Source organism: Tetrao urogallus (assembly GCF_951394365.1).
Source record: "Tetrao urogallus genome assembly, chromosome: 1".
NCBI classification, from domain to species: domain Eukaryota; kingdom Metazoa; phylum Chordata; class Aves; order Galliformes; family Phasianidae; genus Tetrao; species Tetrao urogallus.
Genome location: NC_136813.1, coordinates 122,754,032 through 122,781,891, shown reverse-complemented (window position 1 = coordinate 122,781,891; position 27,860 = coordinate 122,754,032). Strand labels below are relative to the sequence as shown.

Below are 27,860 nucleotides of genomic sequence, written 5' to 3'. Positions count from 1 at the left end.
AATCCTTCTAGTATATAATTATGAAGTATTGGAAAGTTTGGAATCTTTCTTATCCAACTAAAATATGCACCCCAGTTTTCTGATATATGAATACAAAGTGGCATCTTTAAACACGTGATTTAATCTAAAGTAATATTTGCTGCACTTCTTTTGATAAATTGTATGGAAATAGGGCACAGGGAGAAAGAGCTGGGAACATAATAGTAGAGGACTGCTAAAGCCAGCATACATGGGTGTGGAAGGCGTCCTGAATCAGTGGGAATTCTGCTGACAGGAATCCAGGAACACAAAAGCAGCTCAAGCAGTACCCCTCTTTGAACAGGTTGCAAAAGGGGAGAAGGAAAGTTGTAGAGGAAATACTTCCCTGTATCACTCTTTTCTGACCCTATACTTCAAGGTTTCTAAAAGCTGAGAAAGAAAGAAAAAAAAAAGCAAAGAAAGAAAGAAAAAGGAAGAATAATAAAGTCTACCAAGATGCAACCTGTTTGAAAAAATAAAAAGCACTTTATAAATCTTTATTTGCAGTATATTAGTAGGTATTCAGCACAGTAATAGGAAATTCATTTTACTAAGCATGGTATATACACATCATAATTTGTTCTTCAGAACAGCACATTGTTGACAATACATTATCAGCAGGGAGGGGAAATGGTCACTCTTCCACACTTAATGGCATCTAAACCAGAACAACACATGAAGAAATTCTTTTGCATATAGATATATTTATCAGATATATAGATAGATATATTTATCACTATTACAGACAGATTTTTTTAGTTTTGATTTTGTTCCAGGGACCGACTTACTGTTTCACTCAACAAAAATCAAATATATCTAGCTAAGTTGAGAATAAACATTTCAAGAAATAATTTAAAATGTGTGATCAGAGAAAACCGAGACATTCAGGTCTGGAATGCTTTAAAAGCTGCAATGTACAATGCCACAAAAGAGCAAGTGATGCATGTGCTGATACACAGCTGGGAACTGCACCGCTCTTGCATCTTGAGGCTGCTCACAGCTTTCATCTTATAAACTTTCTGGCACTGTGATGCTTCCTTACCTATAAGTCTCATTTTATTTTGTTACAGCAGGTCCTCTCTGCCACTTTCAAGTGCCTTATGTGCTCATCCCTCCAATACAAGGACAAGGTAACTGATGTAAGCAAAAACCTAAAACTGGGTAAGTGGGATGCATGCTCTGTTCTGAATTATAAAATATGCCACTCAAACTCAGGTAGAAATTTCAAATATAAGCCCAGTATGCAGAACAGATGTTAACAGCTGGGAATGCATATATGAAGAAATTTTTATCTGAATCAAGTCAAGAACAATGAGCACGAATCCATAGATTTGGTAGCAAATTGAATAAAGTAAAGTATCCTTGGGTAAGTATCCTTGGCATAGCCCCCAGCACAACTACACTTCAAGAACAAGCTATAGCTAAGCAGAAGCAATGCCAACTTTAATTACTGATTTAGAATTACTAATCAAATTCACACATAAAAAAGCATTTAAAATTATTCCCTAATATGTAAACTCAGGTCAGAATGTCAACTTTCCACTAGATAAGATCTACTGTTCTCTAGTGCATGATTGAATTTCCAGAGGTGGGAATGCAATGCACAAGAGACTGGTATTTTCCACTGCCACACTGCTCTGTTCTTTCTGTCTACTGATATGCAAACTAGGGGCTTTAGGTCTGTTTCTGCTATAGAAATTGATCTAGTGGGCAGATCGTAAAGCTACCTTTTTCTGTCAAATTTCTTGTGCTCTAGAGTTAGAGTTCTCTTATTGATCACACTGAAACTCTGTATCCCTGTTACACCTAAAAGCAGAGGTTTTAGTTCTTTATGTAACACTACTCATCTTGACTATTATTTATCTGTTTACATTTTCTTGGATTGACTGAACACTGCATCTGCTCTGCATCACATTGAAACCAAGTTCACTAAGCAATTGTGAATCCTGAAGCAGGATAGTGCAGCCATCTTTTTTTCCTTTTTTTTCTTCTTCTTTTTTTTTTTTTTTTTTTTTTTTTCCAAGACAAAGCATTTCTTCTCTGAAACTCTTCTACGAGTCACAATTACAATCTTAAGAGTGAAAAAGATTAGGGCAGAAAGACAGCTTCATTAATAATGGCAGCACTGAACACAATTACTGACAGCTTGAAACTTGTGTCCAAGCCATGTATAATTTACAGATTTCACTTTATATGTTTTCTGTCCCAAGGCAAAGTGCAATTAATTCATTCATCTAGATTCTGGGTTTTCCTTTAAGTTAGATTTTCCATGGAAATGCAGTAGCGTGCTTGCACAGCACAAACCCTCCAAGTTTTTCACGAATCAGTGCTTACGAGAATGGACTCAAAATCTGAGAAAGTAAAATTCCAGCTCATGTACATATAAATGTATATATTCTTTTCCCCAAGAGTTGAGTTAATCAGGGATGCACTCAAACCTCAAATGCAATGTAATGTTCGGAAACTATCTGAATATAACCACCTACAAAATTTTTTTTTCCTCAATATTTAAATTACTCCTTTCATACCAGGTCCCATTTAGCCTGTCCATTCCATGGTCTGCTTCAATAACAATGCTTTCTTTTGTTATAAGTCATGAACAGTAATCCCTTCATGCTTGTTATCCAGTTTTACCAAAGGCTTTTATCTGCTTTATTGACAATTACTGTTTAACCACTTTTCTCTGAACTGAATTTAATTGTAAATGGAATGTAAACTGTAAAAGTTATGTAAATGACAAAAAAAAAAAAAAAGTTTGGGATTAATATTGCAGACAAAAATACTTTTGGAAATGAACTATATGAAGAAATTAAAGGATAGAGCTATACTAACAATACACAGAAGTCATGGCAATGGTAAGATTCCCCCCCAAGTGTGTAAGAAATATAGATAGTGAATTTATTCAGAGAAGCTTTAACTCTTCCTAACCTTACTCTTGTTTTTTTTGTCAACTGCCCTGGGAAGCTGTCAGAATAGCTTGGTTTTGCACATCGATACACATGGTTAGGGAAGACTGTGATTCAATGGCATGTGACATTGACAGTTTGATAGAATCAGGCCAGTTTGCACAAAAGGAACAGCTTCACCAGAAGGATGCATTCTGTTCTGGAGTAGAGAAGTGCATTATTTAACTTAACTTGTCTAATTAACAATCCAAGAAAACAGGCGCTGCAGCTTTTTTACAGCGTATAGAAAGAAACTTAGCCAGGGCTAGCCTCAGATGCTGAAGCTTCTTCTGAGCAACTCCCTACATTAGAAATACCATCGTTCCCTACTCAAAGCTCATAAATCATAAGAAAGGGGGCTCTTGAGATATTTTTTTCTACTTCCAGTTGTTCAACATCTTCACTATCAATTAAACGTGCTGACGTAACCATGTGAGGAAGGGCTTTTACAAGCAAGCAAGAATTCATTTTATAATTAAGTCATTGTAACAGTAATTTTCAAGGATAAGAGCTTAAGCAGCCACATGTCACAAATACTGTGTACTATTCTCTATACTCAGGGAAGCAAAGAAGCTGAAGTTCCAAGAAACACAAAAGAGCTGGATGTACTGATGGCAGTACTACTGCATTAAGACTCAGTACAAAAATCTCTGAACAGAGCCCTCCTGTGCTCCCTGCATCAGGCTGCAATGTCTAAAAGAAGATTTTCTGAATTTGGTTTGGAAATTAATGCTGTAAGTCCTCCTATTAAAAGGGGAAAAAAAAAAAAAAATATGCTTCACTTTGCTCCAGAGATAAAATAATTATTTTAATGGAGATGAAATATAAAGACTCTTGTCTTCATCAGAGTTTTATCAGGAGCAGTGCTTTAATGACTGCAAGAGTCTAAAATATATGCAAGTCAGCCTTGTGTTACTGACTCAAGGTCAACGTCTATTAGGAAGCCTCCAATGCTGGAATTACTATGAAGCTGTAGTTTCTTGAATAGGACAGTGAGACAACTTTTTTGCTTAGCTTTTTACACCACATTAACAAACTATCCAATAAACTCACAGTGCAAGATTTATTTAGGGGCTTTTTTGTTTTTAAACTCAATTGTTAAATTGCAGTCATTTTTCAAAAGAAGAATGCATATTTTTGCCTCCTTTCCTTTTATTGTTGATAAAAGCAATAACACTCACCAGCGTTGGCACTAGAATGCATTATTATTAAACAACCCATGTCCTCAGGGGGGAGTGGCATTAATCAAATCAGCTTTAGAACCCAATTCAGCAGGGTGAGCCAGCCGGCTCGGCTTCTTGAGCGAGGAGGAAAAAAGCAACCTTTCTGCAGCGCCTGCACGGAGCTGAGCTGGCTAACTTAACTCAGCAGGTTGGGCACCCAAGGCAGCCATGTAAATATCACTCCTCAAAGATCTTTTTCTGGCTAACTTTCAAACAGAAAGGCACAAACTCACTCTTTCTCCTTTGCGGTCTCAGATAACAGTGAAAGAAATGAGCTTGCTCAGTTTGGCAAGGACTCATCTCTTAACAAGAGAGGTTACTATGTGGTTTTTTATTATTCTTTATAGAAGTAAAGAATCACCAGTGCAAACTGATGTCAGTGAAGTAGTTAGAGCTGGCAATGAGTGAAGGTATCAACTCCTGCTATTTTAGCAGGGAAGTCATCTCCCTGGTCTGCAGATAGCTCCTACAGAAATATGAAACTGCTTTCAAAGCAGAGAACTGTTTATTTCAGACTCAGGTACAAGGAAGCTTTCTTAAGGTCATTTCAATAAAGTTTACAAATTGACTATCTGTTACGTAGAAAATCGTATCAGAGATTTAGGAGCTGCTTTTCCTGTCACAATGCCCTGAAATGAACTGGCATCTACCAGGATCATTTCCATTTGTCTTATTTCTAGGAAAAGGCACAGTCACTCTAAAGTTCAGCAATGGGCAAAGCCTCTGGAAAAACAAACAAACAAACCACTAACTATCAAGTTTTTCTGCCAACCCTGGAACTAACAATATTTTGTCTTCTAATCGTAAGCATGCCAGGACTGGACTCCTTGAAGTCTGACTAAAACAGAGGCACTAAGGCATGCGGGGTGAGTCTGTCCTGTGTGGATATTATTAGAGAACAGGAATCTACCTTATTGGTACTGAGATTGTAGAATCATAAAATGGCTTAGGTTGGAAGGGATCTTAAAGCCCATCAAGTTCCAACCTCCCACTTTGAGGAGGGCTGCCACCCACTAGACCAGGTTGCCCAGACCCCTATCCAATCTGACCACTGAGGAGAAGCTGGGGGTCTTGACTGAAATCAGGCAACAAATTGCAAACATCAGATTAGACATATTTTTGCATTCCCACAGTATTTACACAAACATGCTGGACACATTAGCTACAAATGCTGTCAGTACTTTTTGCTAGACTATTGTCAGCTCCCAGGTCCTTCAAATGTCTGTGTGCAGACATTGCTAGAATAACATAACCCAAACTCATATGCTCAGTGAAAAAAACTCTTACAGAGCACTGAGCATTGGCATCCTCAGCTATGCAAAGCCCAGACATACAAACCTATAAACTCAGAGGAGCTAATTAAGAGCACGGCTTAATTCTACAGCAATCATTTTCTGTAACATCCATACAGGCGGCCCAATGTCCAGAGTGGAAATTACCCCCCACCACTAGTCATCCACACCTGTAACACATTTTCAACTTCTAATCACATCAACAGGGTTATCAACCCAGTGAGGGTTAGCCCCTCACTGCAAGAAAGATATTGAGGCCCTGGAACGTGTTCAAAGAACGTGTTCAAAGGAGGGCAACAAAGCTGGTGAGGGGTCTGCAACACAGGCCATATGAAGCTGAAGGAGCTGGGAATGTTCAGCCTAGAGAAGAGGAGGCTCAGGGGAGACCTCATTGCTCTCTATAACTTCCTGAAGGGAGGTTGTAGTGAGCTGGGGGTCGGCCTCTTCTCTCGTGTCATTAGTGATAGGACCAGAGGGAACGGCTTCAAGCTACGGCAGGGGAGATTCAGGCTGGACATTAGGAAGTATTACTTTTCAGAAAGGGTGGTCAGGCACTGGAATGGACTGCCCAGGGAGGTGGTGGAGTCACCGAGCCTGGGGGTGTTCAAGGAAAGGCTGGATGTTGTGCTGAGGGACGTGGTTTAGTGGGAGCTATTGGGAATAGGTGAACGGTTGGACTGGATGATCTCTTAGGTCTTTTCCAACCTTGGTGATTCTATGATTCTATGATTCTATGATCAAGAGGCATAGAACATCTGGGACATAAAATATGTGTAAGGTGAGACAGTTAACAGAGCTCTTGCTAAAGTTGCTTATATGAAGAAATATTAGCTCTTGTTCTACCACCGAAGGGAATGGCTCATTGTTTCTTTGGTTAAATCCCACACGGTAAACATTAGCCTGAGCCAGGATTGTTTTTTTTTTTGTTTTTTTTTTGTTTTTTTTTAGCATTTTAACTGTACATATTTAAGCCAAACTTATCAGAGAAAGCAAGTTCTGGTTTGCAGTCTTACCTGTCACTAATTATACAGTCCCACCAAAACAACACCTACACTGCACACCATTAAGCTGGTCAAACATTTGGTTAACATTTGTCCTTATGAGATTGGAGTGGTAGAAACAGAGTTCTGAAAGAATCACCTGATGCAGTTGCCAAGCCACTCCCAATATTTGAGAAGTCATAGCAGTCAGGTGAAGTCCCTGGTGATTGAAAAAAAAGCAACACCACAGTCATTTATTTAGAAGGGTAGAAAGGATGATTTAGAGAACTACTGATCTATCAGCCTCACCTTTGTGCCAGTGAAGGCCACAGAACAGATCCTACTGGAAGCTGTGCTAAGGCACATGGAAGACAGGGAAGTGATCCAAGATGATCAACATGGCTTCATTAAGGGCAAGTCCTACCAGACCAACCTAGTGACCCTGTACGATGGAGTAACTGTACCAGTAGGTAAGGGAAGAGCCACTGATGTCATCTGCTTGATTTCAATAAAGCCTTTGACAGGCCCCTGTAAAATAATTCTCTCTAAATTGAAATATATGCATCTGATGAGTAGACTGATTGATTGATGGGGAACTAGTTGCAAGATTGTACACAGAGAGCAGTGGTCAATGGCTCAGTGCCTAGATGGAGATCAGTGATGAGTGGCAACCCTCAGGCATCAATACTGTGGCCAGTTTTCTTTAATATCTTTATTGATGACATTGACAGTGGGGTCAAATGCACCCTCAGCACGTTTGCAGATGACCACAAGCTGCATAGTAAGATTTATATATCCAAGGGATGGGATGCCATTCAGATAACCTAAATAGGCTCACGCAAAGGAGTTAAGTGAATCTCATGAGGTTAAACAAACCCAAGTGCAAGATCTTGCACCTGGGTCAAGGCAACCTCTGCTATCAATACAAGCTGTGGGATGAAGGGATTGAGCACAGTTGAAAAGGAGTTGGAGGTACAAGTAGAGGAAAAGCTGGACTTGAGCAAGCAATGTGCCGTTGCAGCCCAGAAAAACCAATTGTATTCTAGACTGCATCAAAAGAAATCAGCAGGTCGAGGAAGATGATCCTGCCCCTCTACTCTGCACTGGTGAGACCTCACCTGGAGTACTACATCTAGACACGAAGTGCTCAGTTCATGTGAGACATGGACCTGTTGGAGTGTGTCCAAAGGAGGGGCACGCTTTTGCAGGGTCTGTTGTGACAGGACAAGAGTTGGTTTCAAACTAAAACAGAAGAGATTTAGATATCAGAAAAAAAGGTCTGGTTTTTTGTTTGCATTTTGTTTTCTGTTTGTTGGGTAGTGAAGCACTGGAACAGGTTGCCCACAGAGACGGTGAGTGGTCCATCCATCCCTGAAGACATTCAAGGTCAAGTTAGACAAGCCTCTGAGCAACCTGATCTAGCTGTAGATGTTCGTACTGTTGGGGAGCTGGACTAGATGACCTTCAAAGATCCCTCCCAACACACGCAATTCTGTTCTTATGAAGAAACCTATACATAAATTACTTGGCAGTACTTGTTCTCTGTTATCCCAATCTCACCTTTAGAAGGCAAAAAATGCATCCTATGCTGGAAGACAGCCAAGCAAGAAGCGGTAGCAAGCATCTGTTAAGAAACTGTGTTTACTTCCTCCTTTGCATCTGCTTATATATTTAAGATAATGTGACTTTCACAAAGCTAGTTAGTTTTCAGACAACAGTTGAACAAATTAAAAGGTGAATCAGAAGGTTGCTAGTTGCAATTTAGTGACGCTGCTTTTGACAAGTAATAAATATCTTTGTATTACAGTAATGACTAGACTTACTACCATGAAAATCAGACCTTCAGCGGTGATGACACAGACCTTCCCATCTGCTTTAAAATTTTCAAAAACTAGAGAGAAAACACCAGTGAGAAGACATGACAAAACACATTGGCAGCTTAGTCATCAAAGTGAAGAGATCCCATCTCTTTTCAGCTGCTATGTTTGTCTCCTAAAGCATGAATATACAACGGCTGCTCCAAAAGTAATGCCTCTCGTTTTATTATGTTGGCTGAAGCCAGAGGCAGATGCTAGTAGTATGGCAGTAGATGTTGAGCCTTCCCACCAATGTTCTGTTACATTTTGTTGCCACGTGGCAGATGACAGCGGAGGGGCAGTGTGACAAAATGGTGTCTGACATGGAAGTGTGTATGAAGCAAAGGTGTGTCACTGAATTTCTCCTTGAGGAAAAAAATGGCTCCCATTGTTATTCATCAACACTTGCTGAACATTTACAGAGAGCAAACAGTAGGTGTTGGCATGGTGAAGCAGTGTTAGCAGGAAGAGGCAGTTGCCTCCACTGGTGCAGATTTTTTTTTAATTTTTAGTTTTTTTTTTTTAAATCAAGCACAGCATGGAGGCTCTTGCTCATCACTGGTGGAAATGCATAGCTAGTGGTGGCAACTGTGTTGAAACTATTGTTTTGTAGCTGAGACTTTGCTCTATCAAATAGAGTTAATGTGCTTTTTGTATCTATTGTAGCTTCCATGGAAATACATAAAAGGCATTACTTTCTGAGGGACTTGTGTACATATACATACCCATTATCCCATTCCTTTCTCCTATTTTTATCCTCCCCTTATCTTCTCAAAGCTGCAAAATGGTTATTAAAATTCTGGTGACCCAGGGAAATATTACTCCTATCTTCTATGTAGGCAATGCCTAGCATAATACAAGACAATAGCATCTGCATGAAGAATTGCTGACAAAGAATGAAAACCAAGTATTTTCAATGGGCAATACTGTTTCTTTTCTGCAGAAAGTGTTCAGCTTTAACCCAAGCCTTGCTGCAATCTATGAAAGAAACACAAAGCTTACAAGATATCACTGAAGTACAGCAGCACTTGAAAGGGAAAGATATACCTGGAAGGAAGCAAAATAGAGGTCACAATGCTACCACAGCTAAAAATCCTCATTTCACTAGCTTCCAAAAAGCTAGTGTGATATGACTGCAAGAGTTGGAAACTCAAGACTCCAACAATGTGAACCAGGATAAGGACTTAATGAAAAGTTGTCAAAAAACAGCGTTGCCAAAGCCCAGTTCAATGTTGATGAATCAGCATTTTCCAATAACAACAAATGGCCCATAAATTCCATACCAATTTTAACAAACTGGAATTCATTTAATAAAGCTTCAGCTCTTTATTCATATCATGTTGTCAGACTAGGAAGACAGACCAGCATTTCTGTTTCTTTATAAAAGTTCATTAGCACTCGAGCATCGTGTTTTTATATTCGGGGGTGCAGTAACAGAAAGACGTTTTTGTTTTACAAACATTTTAAATCTGTCTCAATCCCCACAAAGTGTTTCCAAAGGTGTTTACTTATTACAGGTCTTGTAACCCATTTTTGCTTTTTCACTTCTCAGTTTAATCCAAATTGTTTGATAACACTGTTGTAATGAACATGAAACAGCACAGTGCTGCTTCACTTGTTACAACACAAGCACAGGAAGCTGGCATAGCAATGGCCTGAGCCGCTCAATTTCTGTGCCTGCTTCAGCAGGCATCTGCAAGAGTGGTGGAGGAGGAAAGGAAGCAAAGAGAACAATGCTGTGCTCACAAATCACCTAAATAACTGCAAATGTTTGGAAGAATAAATTGGTTTTTATCAGGATACAACACTAAAGAAGGAACTTACAGCAGGAATAATGATTTTCTCACCCCCCCTCCCCCCCCCCCCCAAAAAAAAAAGAAAAAAAAATCAAGGAAGAATCAGAAACAGAACCTTCATCACCCGTCTCTTATACAAAAAGTTATTCTAATGCTGATCTTATTCATGTAAAAAAAAATAATCTGTTAATGCTTTAAGAATGAGACTGTAAGGCTGGATTTCTGTTACTTTATATCATGATCTGACTACAGGAGTCATGCTTGCATTACACAAAGGGTAACACAAAGTAACCTTTCCTTCCTTTTTAAGATCTCTGCAAGTGGTTTGACAGCTTCTAACTTCAAATTTAATGCCATCTGATCCTCAGCTAAAGTATCCAGGTTCCAGGCTTCCCCACTCTGTTTCCACTATTCCCAAGGCTACATTCAGTCCTTTATTATGTTGAAAAACTCATAGTTCATGCTCTTACAGATGACAAACCATCACCTGAGTGATGACCCACTTTAGGCTCTGTCATTTTTATATCATCATCTCTATGTTTAAGCACAGAATAAATATTTTCCTTATAAGCAGAGCCATACATACTTAACAACAACCACATTTCTGCTCTACAACGTCACTTTGTATAGAACAAATGTCTCTTTCCCACCACACAGTGCTTACTATGGCCTGGTTCAGAATATACCCACAGTTAATGAACATAACCCTACATTAGAGCTTGCAGGACTGCTGACCCCAGGTGTTCTAGCACTATTCACTCAGTCACAGTGCCTGGAGAACTTTCTGAGCACTATTAGGGGACAAAACCAAAATATCATCTGCTATTTTTGCTTTCACCAATAAAAGGCTAAGAATCCCAGAACATACAAGACCTGGACGAAGGGAGTCCCACTTGGTCATGAAGTCACTATCTCCAAATCACCTTGACTTCAACCTGAGATTATGGGCAGCAGCACTTTGAAAAGACATCCAATAGCTTACATGGGGCAGATCTGACCATCTCTTTTCTGAGTTATTCAATCAGTTCCACGCAGCTGGAAAGAATCAGTCAAGCACTTCTGTGCAGCATGCTGTTGTACATATTATTCCCACGATCACTCCAGAAACCACAGGCTGAAGTATTTTAGTGGAGTGCTTTTAAGGAAAAAGAATTCCTACAGTATGAAATGACCAAGTCTGTATTTATGAACAAGCATTTCAGTACAGTACTTTTAGCCTAGTCACAGCCAGCCTGAAAATTTCTGCATATTTGGGAAGACAACTTTATAACTGAATACATACACCGGTACCATTAAAACACCAGTCCTGCTGCACAGTTTTTCTTCTTACAGTGACAGGAGTTTGTCTGTGGGATCACTCAGCTTTATTTCTGCTGACACATTTTGCCCACTTTTGTGGTTCTGAAGAAACATGAATTCAAACAAAAAAAAACCAGTTTCTCTAAACAACCAATGTGCTCTGAAACATGTCAAATCTGACACAGACACTACAATGCAGATTAAAAGCTGAGAAAGCTAAGCAACGCTTGAAAAGGTGATGGGCAAAAGAAAAAAAAAAGCTGCATTTTATGATATGTGAAGTGAACTCCAGTTTTGATAAGAGTAATAGTAGTAACTCATCTTTGGACCCAAAAAGCTATATATAGAAAACATAGATATTTTGTGTTCATGTTTTTTCTGGAAAATGCTTTGTAAGTCACATTTTCCTCGATACAGGTCTTTTTTAAAACTTAAATTAGATCCTACTTTATCCTTTCATTCTACTTTCATACTTTTCCACTTCAATAGTTAATATGAATAGCACTAGACACAAACATTCAGTCAAACTTGTGAAGGAGAGTTCAAGACCAACATAAAACAAAATTCTGAGGAGGAGGGAACAAAACAAAACAAAACAAAAAAAAAAAAAAAAGGGAAAAATCAACCACCAGAACACTTCTATTGTTAAACTTGTTGCCCTTGTTCCACATCAGAATGCTACCCATACCCACTACTGTCTCTGAATTCACCAGCTGATCATAAAAAACTTGGTGTTTTTCAATAAGAAATTCAAGCACCTTCCATGATGAAGGGGCATAAAAAAAGTCATGGATGAATAACATATGGAAGCTCTGAAACAAAATTGGGCATGGCCATTCTTGTCATCATTTTCTGTTGCTTAAATACTGACTAAGATGTTACAATCAAATCAACTGTATAACAGGGCACGTGAATTGCGTAACACAGACGGTGAGCGACTAACTGGAGATTGCACCAGGCCAGAAATTACTGCTTTATTGACTCACATGATTTCTTGTCACTGCTTAGAAACACAGCCACCTTAAAACAATTTTGTCTTCGGTTGTGCAAACAGGGTAACTCTAGATGGGAAAAGAAAAAAAAAAAAAAAAAAAAAAAGGGACTTAAGGTCAAAAGACTTGTTGTGTACATAGCTTGACTGCAATTCTTTTTGCTGGCTCCCTGGAAACAGTGATCATTCACATCACTTTGTGATTTTGGAAACGTCATTTATTTAAATATTTATTTTTAAAGACTGACAACTTTGTAGTCAGCCACATAACAGAACAACTATCTATCTTTGGAAAGACTGATGAGCAGCTCTCAACAGCATTGAGAAAATAGATGCCAGAATGCACTGACATCACAATTCCAGAGGGACAGCCTGAAATGAAGAAACAAGTCATGTAGCTGCTTCAAAGTCAGCCATAAAAACGCTAGCCATTCCCATAGATTTTTCTTATTGTTTCTAAAAGAGAAGCCAGAACTTTTCCATCAGAAAAACATTAGTCAAGCAGACACTGAACACATGGTTGACAAGCTGTCTCTTACATCTTTCTGTAAACTTTACCACAGAGGAAACTTATCTAGTAGCAATAAAAAAGAAGGAAAAATGGAGAGTCTTATGGTTTGCTAGAACATAGTTGCAAAAAATGCATGTGCAAGAGATACGAGTTCACATTTTTTTCTACTCATAAAAACTTACTAAGCATATAGTTATTCTGGCATTTATTCTTACCACCTAGCTTGTGCATTTTCCAAATTCTCAACAAAACTACATATTATTAGCCAGACTTAGTCTGTAGTTAAATAGGGGGGGGCAGTTACACCTTTCACTGTTTTAAATGATTTTTTGATCTTTTCTTATTTAACAGAAAAGCACGGATTTTGCCTAATACTATTCTTTACCATCTCGAAGGAAAGCATTTGAAGTTAACATTCAGCAGCTAATGAAAAGAAGTTTCACATAGCATCTAGGTACTGCAATAAGGAAACAATCATTTAAGTCTCAACATTGGAATGCCACTAAATCGCTTTGTGGAAAAACTAGTACTATTGTCTATGAAGGCAGCAAATTCAGCACTGTTGTGACAGAATATCAATTAATTATATTAATTATTAATTATCTATTAATTAATGCAGTGATTTTATCTATCCTACCCTCATAGTCTACCATACCAAGTAAGTCTGATATGCTAGGCAATTTACAACAGTTTCTATGATCTGTCTTTAAGATGCTTTATGAATTGGAATTTCATCAAGAAGAAAAAACACACACATGCAAAAAAAGAAACCAAGCAGCCACAACAACAACCAAAACCAAACACCTTCACTTTAAAAGCCACCATCCCACAGTGTATGTTTAACATACACGTTCCCTCAAAAAGCTCAATGTAAAGCTTACTTTAAAAACTGAATGGTTCAGCCCAGGATGTGGATAGCTTATGTGGTGGGAGGAAATGTGGCAGAGTGAGACTGGAAAAAAAAGGTACAATTAAGAAATACACATATTTAAAATCCTCATCTTCTTCTAGTTCTAGATGAAAATATTTGCAGTATCTACCCTTTCTAGAAGGATTTTCTGGAGTGCAATATTTTTGTAACAGCAATTTTTCAAATATAATATTTAAAAAAAATCGTTTTGTAGTCACTTCAAAAATTTACTTCATAGCTAACAGTCTCTGAAGCTTCTTTCATTTGCACAAAATAATCTACTTTTCTCACTTGAGCAGGCAATTGTGAATTCAGGGACAATTCCCAAACAAATTCAGCTTTGAAAATTAACAATCAAAGTGTTATGCCAAATCATTCATAAGCAAGAACCTAAAATGAAATTTCTTAATCTGCAACAACAGGCAGAACTCAAACCAAGGTTTAAATATCAAGTAACTACCATAGTGGACTTGATTCTAGAAACCTTGTCTTTAAGCTTATTTAATATTTCAGGGTCACCTTCTTTCTCATCCAGGTTTAAATACAGGACTTGTGGTGGCCTGCTGAAGAGCTGTCAGACAGCTTTTCTCCAATATGACATATCTTGCTTTTAATTTTCATATCGTTCTTTCTTAGAGTATCTTCTCCTCTGAAGAAGTCTAAGAAGTTTGTCTTTTCTTTATCTTTTCATCCTTCCAAAATGCTGACAGCCACTTCCATCTCTCAGCTACAGGACCAGGGTTTGCAGTTTACAGAATATATGCTGCAAACCAGGCAGCTTGGGACATTAAGCAAAAAGATCCTGTCCTACAGTTACCAACAAGACTGTCCTTCAGCTGCTTACTGAACTGGGGGCAGAACATTCTGCTTACATTAGCTGATGAAATTTCACAGATCTTAATGAAGCTAAAACAAATACATTTATATACAGAGCTCACTTCAGGAACTCTCAGTTTTCCATTTCTGTCTTGAAATAGAAGAACATTCTTATGTGAGGAGATGATTCTCCAGTTAAGTAACAAATTTCTGTCAACCCTCAAGAACACATGGTACTTTTATGCTTTCATAGTATCCCTCTCTTTAAATCCAAATTTGGTTTGTTACTATAAAATGATCGTTAGGACTATATAATTTATCTAATACTCAGACTTTTAGTGGTTACAAGCAGTGATCATACCTTTACCAAAATGAACTTCTGGTTTCACCAGTGACTCTTTAGCCAAGTAGCTGTGAGCTGGCTTGAGCACTGTTCTCTTCAATTATTCCCTCAGTCAAACAACTGGTTGTATGCATGCCCAGGGGGCCGGTAGAAATCTGTAGTCAGAACCTCCAAAGATCATTTCTGGCTACAATAAACATGGAATTGAGTACTGTTTAAAATAATGTGTCAGACTACCACAGTAACACAACAAATTGTTTCAGGAAAACACAGTACAATAAACACAACACTACACAGTTAACGTTTAGGAAAGATCTTATGGTCAGGTGAAGCAGCAGCTTACCTCCTTTTCCCCAAACCAACAAAAACAGACAAATCAGGATTGTTACCATCTGCATGAGCTCCTTTATTTTTCAAGCATCTACAGCAAGACAGGCCTGAGGTTTGTTTTATACACACCTGAAAGCATTCTTGTAGGATCTCCTTACAGTTTAAGACTTACTAAAGTCCACTGCTTTATAAATCACATGAATCTCTTGAATTTTTTTCTGAATTTTAATTTATTTATTTATTTTTTTACACCTTTGGACTAATCCATTATATTTAGATCTAAACAAGTACTTCACAGAAAGATAAACATCTTTTTAAACATACATAACAGTACAAATGAAAACAAAAATATCTTTTATCTTAGTTTACTCAGAAGTTCAGAGTTTAACCCTGAAGGCAGACAATTGTAGGAGATAGTTTTATTCTACAACAAATGAAAACATTTTTAGTGAAAGAAATCTTGTAGTTAAGAATCCAAGATATTTCTATGCATCAATACAATGCACATCAAGAGAATTGCATGAACATAGTTTGCAAGTTAGATTTGTGTAATTTCAGTGTAATTTAACAACCTGCTAGAGCAGAGATAATACTCATCCTTTAAATACGAAACATAAATTTCACACTTGCAAAGATTTATTCAAAAAAAAAGAGCTCAGACTTAACAGTGCTCTCAGTTGCATAATCTCTTATCTTTACTATTTCTTGCTTGAAGTGACAGAGAAAACTTAATACAAGTAATACTTTATGCTGAAACATGGAATTAAGATGTAAAAATGAGAAGTGACAAGGCTCCCATGGGAAATAAAAATTTAAAGTATGTGTTGAACAACTCTAGGGAAAGAAAGGAGGTGGGGGAAAAGCAGGGGGAGAGAGAGAGAGAGACCCAGAATGAATGTTGACAGTTTTGAAGAAAGAAGTAGTAGAAGGATCCTAATTAAGCATTAAGATCCAGAAAAATGCTTTACTGTTCTTTGTAATACTACTCATCAGACCAAGGAAAAAAAGAAAGTTCAAAGTTTCCAGAACTTCACAATTCTGGGTTTGCTGTTTAAGTTTTAAGGTACAACACACCTAGCGTGTTTCAATTATAAGATACAATTAACTAGACAGACATGCCAAATACATACTACATATGCATTCTCACCCAGACGTATGCATTTAAAGCACACCACTTAAAATCCGGAGCGCCAGCATAGCATCACTAATCCATCTGAAGGGACTCACAGCAAGGCTTAGATTTTCCTACTGCTTAATTATTAAGTACCCACAAGACTGAGACCCACTCAGTCTACTGAGGAAATTGACAGACTGTAAATTCACCAGGTAGGCTACAGCTGCACACCCAGAAGTTAAAAGCAATCATCTTTCTCCATGCACCAAGCAGAAACCCAAAGCACTAACTTTTGCTTTGTTCGGCTCCTTTTCAGGTCTTTTATAGATAGATAGTGAAGCAGTGGAATTGCACCTCTTCAAACACGTGCCCAGATGAACACCTCGGCATACAGACTAATGTCCACCATCTTTTCCTATCCTTGGATCTATAAGCAGAAATTTATAAGCAGAAAGTCTATTTATTCAGGTATTTTATTAGGCTCACTCAAATTTTACATCCCCAGTGTATCTTCCCTTCTTACTAGCTGCACTGTAAAAAGTTGGATTTGCTCAACATCCTCACTACAATATATAATCCTATGACATTCTATCTGACCATTTTACACAGAAGACAGTGCAGAAATATACTTCTCCCACAGGGATGGTCTTATTTTTTCCCAGGAACATAGCCAAATAAAGATGGATCCTCTATAGACTTTTTTTTTTTTTTTTAATCATGCTTAATTTCTATACAACTGAGTGCTATGTTTTTTTTTTTTTTTAATGACAAAGTTAGTCCATAGTTTATTTAAAGAGCAATCTGATTCAAATCATGCTAGTGATAGAATTTATTAGCTATTTTCAAGAAATGAGCAATAAATCAATCTTTGTCAACAAGGTAACGCAGCAATCATCATCTTCAACAAAATGCTGCCTTAAAAAAACCAAAAAACAAAGCTGAATTTCTCCTCCATTTTCTACAATACAAACCAAATCCCTTGGTCCACATTTTAGATGAAATTTTACACATGGACACACTTCAGTCCCTCCCTCTAAATGCTGTCAGGAATGAAAATGCACAACAGTCTTATAAGATTTTAATGAAGAAAACTTAGGACTTTTTCCTCCAGCATTCCAACTTCTATCTCGACACCCCAAAAGCCTATGAAAAAGATGATTCATGAGCTGTAAGATGAGAAACTACTACACTCCTGTTATCCACCACAACTAAGATAGACTATGTTTCTGCTTTAAGGTAGCAATTTCCTGATAAACACCTCTAAGTCATGCAAGTTGCATTTAAGGGGCTAGGAGCCAGAGAGGAAGACTGTTAGTTTTATTTGGACCCTTCCCTAGAAATTGCATGGATGTTCCTTTCAATACATTCTGCTTCCCCATCACCTTCTTAAATACTAGAACATAGCATAAAGAAGATTTCAGATTACAGCTTTCTGCTGCAAATTAGTATGGCCCCTTTGAGTTTCTGTTAATCGTTATTAAAAGATGTCTTAGGATCCTTTTAATTTTTTAAAGGTGTGTGAACAAACACATTTTAATTAACACGCTAGCTAGTAATGCTTGCTTGAAGTATAAAATTAACTATTTTAAAAATAACTTTCCCTGTGTTCACTCAATATAAAGCTTCATTCAAAATGTCGTTGGTGAAAACTTGCTTGCTCACAACTTTTGTATTTTCTAATACAACAGGTTTTCAGAGTCTAGACTTAGATGCTAAGTCATAATTGTGGGGATTGAAAATGCAGATAAACAGAGTCATGCCCGAAGACCCATTACCAGAGGTTATTCGCACAGACCAGAAATTACTACCTTGGTTCAAATGCTCAGTTCTAAATTACTAAACAAACGCTGCACATAGACATCTGAAGTATACATTGATACTTAAAGCCAGCTCACATAAATTTTACTGATTTTTATCACCATTTTTACTCTAACACCGAGGTAACTATTAGTGGGCTAAATCATCTTTGTGAATATGACCATAATAAACCATCAAGTGAGTACTGCATAAAACACCATATCCACACGTTTCACAGGCACAAGTGCAAATCAAAAGACACTAAGTGAAAAAAGAAAAGCCAGTGAGCTCCCTGCTTTGACAAATTCAACAATGTTTGAAGACACTACTAGTTTATTCACAGCAGAGATGGCAGCAGGCGAACTAAAGCCCAGCCCTCAAGTGACCCAGTCCATAATCTTGTTTTCTAGCCCAAGCACTGAACAAAGGAGGTAGGGATGAAAGAGTATTTCCAAACTTGCCTAGAGCTAAAAGCATCTGCAATTTTAAGGTATTTGAGTCCATAAGAAAGAGATGAAAATCTTCTACAAATCAACTCTGTGCACTCTAGTTTGATTTCTAAAAAGCCAAATCTCTCCCATCTCTTTCTGTGAATAGAGAAAACTATGTAAAATGCCTGAAAATTAAGGAAAACATCTCAAAGATTATGTTACCCTGAGTTCTTGGAAACTCCTGTCAGTAGGATGAGACTAGGCAATCAGTGGCAGCAACATCTAAAACCTGCACAGCAAGATTTACAAGAGAGGTCACCTCTTCATTCTGTTTTACATAAGTGGGTTTCTGGTTACCTTCTTTCACCTCCTCCTTCAGATGAGGCAAAAAACAGAAGAGGAGAATGAAATGCCTATTTTGAACCGTGCAATAAAGTCATGCCTTCTCAACTGGAGGACAGCATCTCATGCAACAGATCTCCAACAAACCTTGCAAAGTCTTTTGAAAGAAAAAATGAACAGGCTGTCAGTGGTGCTGAAACAAACAAACCAACCCTGAAAGCCTTAGCATTCAACACTTACACAAGTGAATACTGTCCCATTTTGCTCCTGAAAGTCATAAATACCCTCCTAAGACCAACAGCTAAAAGCTGGCCACCTTATGCTTCGGAAGCAGAGAAAGCTGTAGTAGTTCTGGAGAAGCTGGCAAGGCTGTTTCAACTGCCATGCTGGCTTCCTGAAGGCTCCACGTGCTGTCAGGCTTTGCAGCACAAAGCCAACAGGACCCGCACTAGGATCATCCAATTATCTAGTGACACTGGTGCTGCATTTTAGATCTCTCGTGAGTTCCACACGGCTCAAGAGCCAAGACAATCCTGATGTAATGTCAGCAGGACAACCAGTGTGGTACTATTTTGCAATCTTTCGGCTTAACTTCATTTTTAAGTTGCCAAAATCGACACTCTGGTTTCTTTAACCTCCTAGCTGTCACCAGAATTTACTTTTCATTTGGTCTTAAACAAAAAAAAAAGCAAACAACAAAAAATACCACCTCAACAGCCTCAACATCCTCATAACAACATTAATACAAAATGAACAAACCCATTAAGAGTGCTGCATTTACAACCACCATCTCCTGATTAAAAAAAAATGCTTATTTAGGTGAAGATTAAATACACCTTATAAATTGATGTGTCAACACCACAACAATCTGCAGATTTCATATCAGCTCAATGCTTTCATAAATCACCTGGAAAGCCTCAAAGTTAAGTACTTATTGTCACGGAGCAGGCTATAACTAAATAGAGTGCATTAATCTGTGGAAAACGTCAGCGGCGATAAAGGAGCACCAAAAAGATTTTCAGCCAGATGCAATCTGCTCAAGGGAGATGTGACATCAGGCAACAGAAGGCATGAAGCAAAGCCTTCATTTATTCAATTACTGGAACATATCTCTGAGGTGCCATTTTAAATAATGTTGACCCATTCGTAAACAAACAAGAAACAGAAGTCTTACCAAAAAAATGTGAATTGTTCATTCCTAAAATGTTTTTTCCATAATATCCAAGACACTGTAACTAATATTAGAATTGTCCAATTTCATTTCATAGAATTATAGAATCATAGAATCACTAAGGTTGGAAAAGACCTAAAAGATCACCCAGTCCAACCGTTCACCTATTCCCAATAGCTCCTACTAAACCATGTCCCTCAACGCAACATCCAGTCTTTCCTTGAACACCCCCAGGGTCGGTGATTCCACCACCTCCCTGGGCAGTCCATTCCAGTGCCTGACCACCCTTTCTGAAAAGTAATACTTCCTCATGTCCAGCCTGAATTTCCCCTGGCGTAGCTTGAAACCATTCCCCCTGGTCCTATCACTAATGACACGAGAGAAGAGGCCGACCCCCAGCTCACTACAACCTCCCTTCAGGAAGTTATAGAGAGCAATGAGGTCTCCCCTGAGCCTCCTCTTCTCCAGGCTGAACATTCCCAGCTCCTTCAGCCTCTCCTCATATGGCCTGTGCTCCAGACCCCTCACCAGCTTCGTTGCCCTTCTTTGAACACGCTCCAGGGCCTCAATATCTTTCTTGCAGTGAGGGGCCCAAAACTGGACACAGTACTCGAGGTGCGGCCTGACGAGTGCTGAATATAGGGGAACAATCACCTCTCTGCTCCTGCTTGCAACACTGTTTCTGATGCAAGCCAGGATGCCATTGGCCTTCTTGGCCACCTGGGCACACTGTCGGCTCATGTTCAGCCGAGCATCAATCAATACCCCCAGGTCCATTTCCTCTACGCAGTCCTCCAGCCACACCGCCCCAAGCCTGTAGCGTCGCCTGGGGTTGTTGTGGCCGAAGTGCAGGACCCGGCATTTGGCCTTGTTGAAACTCATCCCATTGGCTCCAGCCCAGCTCTCCAGCCTGTCCAGATCCCTCTGTAGGGCGTCGCTACCCCCAGGCAGATCCACGCTTCCAGCCAATTTGGTGTCATCTGCGAATTTACTGAGGGTGCACTCGATGCCCTCATCGAGGTCATCTATAAAGATATTGAAGAGGACAGGCCCCAGCACCGACCCCTGGGGAACACCACTCACGACCGGTCGCCAGCTGGATTTGACTCCATTCACCACCACTCTCTGTGCCCGGCCCTCCAGCCAGCTCCTTACCCAGCCAAGAGTATACCCATCCAAGCCTCTGACTGCCAGCTTCTGCAGGAGAATGCTGTGGGAGACAGTGTCAAAGGCTTTGCTGAAGTCTAGGTAGACCACATCAACAGCCTTTCCTTCATCCACCAGATGGGTCACTAGATCATAGAAGGAGATCAGGTTGGTCAAACAGGACCTGCCCTTCATGAACCCATGCTGGCTAGGCCTGATCCCCCGGTCACCCTGCACATGCCGCATGATCTCCCTCAAGACGATCTGCTCCATAACCTTCCCTGGCACCGAGGTCAGGCTGACAGGCCTGTAGTTCCCCGGATCCTCCTTACGACCTTTCTTATAAATGGGAGTCACATTGGCAAGCCTCCAGTCATCTGGGACCTCACCAGTCAACAAGGAGCGCTGACAGATGATGGAAAGCGGCTCGGCTATCACCTCCGCCAGTTCCCTCAGCACTCTCGGGTGGATCTCATCTGGCCCCATCGACTTGTGACAGTCCAGTTGGAGCACTAGGTCTCTGACTGTTTCTTTCAGAATCGCAGGGGGGTTGGTGTGCTCCCCGGCCGAGATTACCAGGTCAGAGAGAGGGGTATCCTGAGGATAACTTGTCTGACTTTTAAAGACAGACGTAAAGAAGGCATTCAGAACCTCCGCCTTTTCCTTATCCTCAGTGGTCACATTCCCAGCCTCATCCAGCAAAGAGTGGATATTCTCCTTTGTCCTCCTCTTACTGTTAATGTATTTATAAAAGAGTTTCTTATTCCTTTTCACACCAGCAGCTAGGTTAAATTCAAGCTGGGCTTTTGCCTTTCTGATTTCACCTCTACACATCCTAACAACTTCCCTGTATTCATTTTGAGTGGCCTGTCCCTCTTTCCACAGGCGGTAGATTCTCTTTTTCTCCCGGAGCCTCAGGAATAGCTCCCTATTCATCCACGCCGGTCTTCTTCCCCGCCGGCTCATTTTGCAGCTCAGGGGGACTGCCTGCTCCTGCGCCCTTAAGACTTCCTTCTTGAAGAGCAACCAGCTCTCTTGGACCCCTTTGCTTGCTAGGACTGAATGCCAGGGGACTCCCCCTATTAGTCCCCTGAACAATTCAAAGTCCGCCCTCCTGAAGTCCAAGGTAGCAGTATTACTATTCCCCCTCCAGGCTCCACCGTGAATCACGAAGTCTATCATTTCATGATCACTCTGTCCAAGACAGCCTCCAACCTCCACATCTCCCACCAAACCTTCCCTGTTTGTGAACAGCAGGTCTAGTGGGGCAGTTCCTCTCGTGGGCTCTCCGACCAGCTGTATCAGGAAGTTGTCCTCTACGCATTCCAGAAACCTCCTAGACTGCTTCCTCTGTGCTGTGCTGTACTCCCAGCATACGTCAGGGAAGTTAAAGTCCCCCATGAGGACAAGGGCAGGCGACTGTGCAGCTCGTGCCAGCTGCTTATAGAATACCTCGTCTGTTTCTTCATCTTGATTTGGGGGTCTATAACAGACGCCCACCAGGGTGCCTGTCTTGTCAGCCCTTCCTCTGATCTTTACCCATAGGGATTCAACATTATCATCCCCAGTCATAATCTCAGTAGCGTAAAAGCATTCCCTAACATAGAGAGCTACACCTCCACCCCGCCTTCCTTGCCTATCTTTCCTGAAGAGTTTATAGCCATCCATTGCAGCACTCCAATCGTGGGAGCAATCCCACCACGTTTCCGTTATGGCTACTAGGTCATAGTTTGCCTGCTGCACAATGGCTTCCAACTCTTCTTGTTTGTTGCCCATGCTGCGTGCATTAGTGTAGACGCACCTCAGCTGAGCCCCTCGCCTCTCACCTAATCCCACTACCACTTCCCCAGGCTGCTCTCTAGCAGGCCTGGCTTTATCCCCCTCCCCCTTCCTATCTAGTTTAAAGCCCTCTCTACAAGTCCCGCCAGCTCCTGGGCAAGTATCCGTCTCCCTTTTGGAGACAAGCAATTCCCATCAGACCTCAGGCCAGATGCCGAGTAGACCACCCCATGATCAAAGAATCCAAAATTTTTACGCTTGCACCAGCCTCTCAGCCATGCATTTATAAGATGGCTTTTCCTGGTCATCTCAGCGTTCATCCCTGTCACCAAGGGAATGCTGGCAAACACTGCTTGTATGCCCGCTCCATCAACTAACTTCCCCAGTCTCCTAAAATCATTTTTTATAATCCTCAGGCTTCTAACAGGGATCTCATCACTGCCGGCCTGAACTATCAATAGAGGATAATAATCAGAGGGGCGGATAAGGCTGGGGAGTTTTCTAGAAATATCCCTGACCCGGGCTGCAGGAAGGCAGCACACCTCCCTACGGGTAGGGTCAGGACGACATATTGGACCCTCTGTTCCTCTCAGAAGAGAGTCACCTACAACTACCACTCTCCTTTCTTTCTTGGAGGAGGCAGTCTTTAAACGCGGAGCTGACCGCCTCACCTTAGGCAAGCTTGGCGGCAGTGCTCCCACATTATCATCAGTCACCTCTCCCTCTGGCTTCAGGGTTTCATACCTATTACAGAGAGGGATCAGGGGAACCGAGGTAGGTCGAGAACTTGGGGGTTGCCTGCGACGCCAGGATGAGACCAGCTGCCATTCCTCATCTTCACTCAAGCTGTCCCTCCCTGTTTGACTACAATGAGAGAGAGGGTCCATTGTTCTCTCCGTCTGGGTAGTGCAATCTCTGCGCCTTTCTCGCAGAGAGTCACTCCACCAGTCAATCTCTCGCTCGCACTCTCTGATGGTCCGCAGTCTACCCACCTCCTCCCTAAGCTCCACCACCAGGCTGAGCAGCTCATCCAGCTGCTCACACCGCACACAAGTGGCATCCTTCCCATCCTCCCCCGGCAGCAGCAGGCCGAGGCACTCCCGGCAGCCAGAGACCTGAACCGCCACATTATTAAGCAGACCCTCTGTCTGGGTTGCCACAGTCTTCGCATGGGAAGCATTTCCTTGCTTAGCAACACAGTATCTGTTCCCATTAATCTTTTTGTTGTGAAGCACTGATTCAAGGCCTGTATGGCAATTGCAAGAATTTTTTGGGCCTGATGAACTTAGGTGCAAGCTTCCAGATTTCAAAGGAAACAAAATAAGCAGGTCTATAAAAAGAGAAGCGTATATATTCCCTGAAATGTTTTAGATGAAAAAAATAAGAAAGGTCTTCTGGGGGAGGATTGCCTGTTGAATCTGAAGATCTTACCCAACATACAAAGCATTTCAGAAGCCAACTTCAGCAGTCAAAAAAGTGCTGTGGTTCTTTGTACTCTTAATTCCATTCATTAGCTTAAAACCTTTACAACCTGAATGCTTTACAAGAGTTGAACAATTATAGTAACTCTATAGTCAATTGATTTAAAACACATCCTGAAAAGTAAGCAATTAGTCAGCACTTCTAGAAGGCACTTAAAATTCCCTTCTGTGGTGAACAATACATACAGAAGTGAGAAAAAAGTTTTGATAGTGCTTCCTAAGAATAAAGCTGATCTAGTTGTCTAAAGAGTAATTTGGGGGCAACTTTCATGATGATAATGAAGACTCTTCCCTGAGAACAAAAGGGCTGTAAAGGTTAATAAAATAAGAAAAACAGCAGCACAAATTTACTATACTGCATTTTCAAGCCGTACTTGCTTGAGAATCTGAATACACGTGGCATGTTTTATTTATTTATAAACGCACACGAAGTAGAAAAACCTCTTTTCCATTTGGTCTACTTTCATGCAAACAATTCCTAAATGCTGCTCTTTTGCACATGAGGTGGTCTACCACCTGGTTCTCCCCTAGCAAGAGTTAATAACAAAGTGTATGTGTTATTCACAGTTATTGATCCTCTTAACAGGGTATTATGTTTAACACTAGTCTGTAAAAAACAGAGTCAGAAAGGACAAGGACCCAGAAGCCTTCCTGAAACAGCTCTGAAAATCCTCAATCCACTTCAAAAGAAGGCTGAAGAAGCATTGCAATCCTACTTCATCTAAGGTTGCTTTTCTCCCCTGGTACATGCACGTTTCATTGAGTGCCAAGACAACAAAATGGGAAAACATAAAATAAATTGCACTACATGAAAATAGAGAAATAAGAAGCTTAGACTTCTGAACATACACAAGAAATGATTAGTAAGAAGACTCCAGACATTTTAGATTCTGATGATTTCCTAGACAAAACTATCAGAGTAAAAAGTTACGACTTGATGGCTGTGTCACAACTATGAATTGAGAAATGTTTTCCATTAGCAAATGTACTAGTTACTGTGAACTGACACAGGCACCAAGTCTAATTTCTACTCTGGTACTTCACAGTTACACATACGACCTCACACACAATTAACAGATGGTTTGGCAGTGGCAGCAAAGGTTACCTGCACCATTATCGTTGCTGTAAGCATGCTCTGAAAGAGAATGATCCCATTCTTCAGAACTACAACAGCACTGAGCAGAGACTTTCAGAGAATGACAGCCGAGTATCCCACAGCACACAACTTGCTAAAAAGATCTTCATTTTTTTCCTACACAGGACACTGCCTAGAGAACACACTTTACATTACTGCATATTTGTGCTAGCTAATACTATTAATAACTTTTTTTTTTTTAAAGTAGGCATTCTCATCTTCAGTAAGATAAATGCATATATACATATGTATATACATACGTAACCAAGTCCCAAATATATAAGTAGATTCTGGTATTACTGGATTATGAAATATACTTAGATTAACTATATTTGTCAAATGAACTTAAAAAAATTGAACTTGTGAATAGCAATCATACTGTACAATTTGCTGCAAAATAACGTAATGACTTGGTAAGATCTCATAAATCTTTACTTGGAATAATCGTCAATTGTGAATAAGAGGAGATGGACTAAATTGCAGGAAAATGACAGGGGTTTTGCTTTTCCAAGTTTCAGATTCTATTAGCTATTTTTATGGCTTATTCCTGCTACTGTCCTCCAGACAACAATGTGTAATCTAAACATATTTATGGGGTAAAAAAAAAAAGTACCTATTAGAGGTGCATACACATAAATAATAATTAAAGCACCAAACGGTACTTATTTGAGAAAAAAATAAACCCCTGTACTGAGGTTACCTTTCCACTGACTTGTCAAAGTTTGGAAGATACTCTGCAGTGACACCGTATTTATTAAAAGCAGAAATGCTTTCTGCCATAAGGCTGTATACAAGAATTGCAATAGTTTGGTTTTTGTTTCTTTTTTTTTTTTTGATCTGTGGTATGGTAAGACAAAGTGGATGTACCACTGGATTACCATTCTGTCTCACTAAAACATACTTCTCAAGTAACAGCTAACAGACTGACTTATTAAAAGATTTAGAAGAAAACAAAATCTTTTACTTCAATTACAGCTTTTTTTTTTTTTTTTTTTTTTTTTTAAATAAAAGCAAACAAACAAAAAAAACCCAAACAACTGCAGTCATATTGAAATGTTTTTGTCTATTGATTTAACAGATCATCAGTATGGAAAAAGAGAAGTTATGAGTTCTCTTTACCTTTAATCTATTTCACTCTTTTCATTGGAGTTTCTCTTCAAGTATTTTGAAAGACTGCAAGAATACACTGTCACCTAGTTTTGATCACCGAACGCATTACCACATGTACACAGAAAATACAAACACTCAAAAAGACCAACTGGCTTGACAAGTGTTATTCATAACTAATAAGAACCACTGTCTCTCTGGTCGCAAGCTAAATCAAAACCATTTTGACTCTATTTTTCCTCCCTTCTCTCCCAGCTTTGGGTTGGTGAGTGGAATGGGCACGAATGTGTTACGTCTTTCCTTGTATCCTTAAATGGTCCTAGAATCTAGTAGAACCCATGCCACCATCAGCTCTGATTTATAAGTAGTAAAGATATAAGAAAAGAGTAAGTCCACATTCTCAATATTTGAAAAGCTAAAAAAATTATAAATAATGCAAAGGAAACATTTCTTAACATATTGTCAAAGGCCTGTTGAAACTTGAGAAGAAAACATTGAGGTTGTAGCATTCCTAACAAAGTTCAGAAAAGAAATCCTATTGAACAAGAAGCCATTTTTCCTTTGTGGAGGAAATACCCAGACACATGAGTTGAACTGATCACATTATAAAGAAGCTGCAAGCATCTAAAACAGTCCTTATCTTTGTAAAGGAAAAAATGCATTGATTTTTCCCCCCCGAACAGCTGACTGAAAAAAATTACTATAAGTGGCAATATAATAGATTCATCTTCTTGTTAAGGAGAAAAAAAGAAAAAAAAAAATAGTATAAATATCTACACAAAACAGTATTCAGAAGATTACAAAGCATCAACAATATTCCATTAGTCGTTCACTCTCCTGAGCCAGTCACCTCAAATATGACAAATATACACACCGGGTAACCTCAAGGTAGCCATTTACAAAGCGTCACCAAAAAGACCACTGAATTTAGCAACCACAGCTCAGTCCCATGAATAACAGAGCAAAAAGATGATACTTTAAATCACACCCAGAGACTGAAATTAGAAGAATCGAACTTGTTCTAGAACGGGCTAATCCAAAACACAG

The 27,860-nt window shown here is 39.7% G+C and overlaps 1 protein-coding gene across 5 annotated transcripts in view; it reads right to left on the bottom strand.

Moving 5' to 3' along the window:
* LRP6 (LDL receptor related protein 6) overlaps positions 1-27,860 on the bottom strand; it is a gene marked incomplete at its 5' end in the record, with an annotated part of 128,230 nt that overhangs the window by 84,857 nt on the left and 15,513 nt on the right. The gene's annotated exons all lie outside the window — the stretch shown is intronic.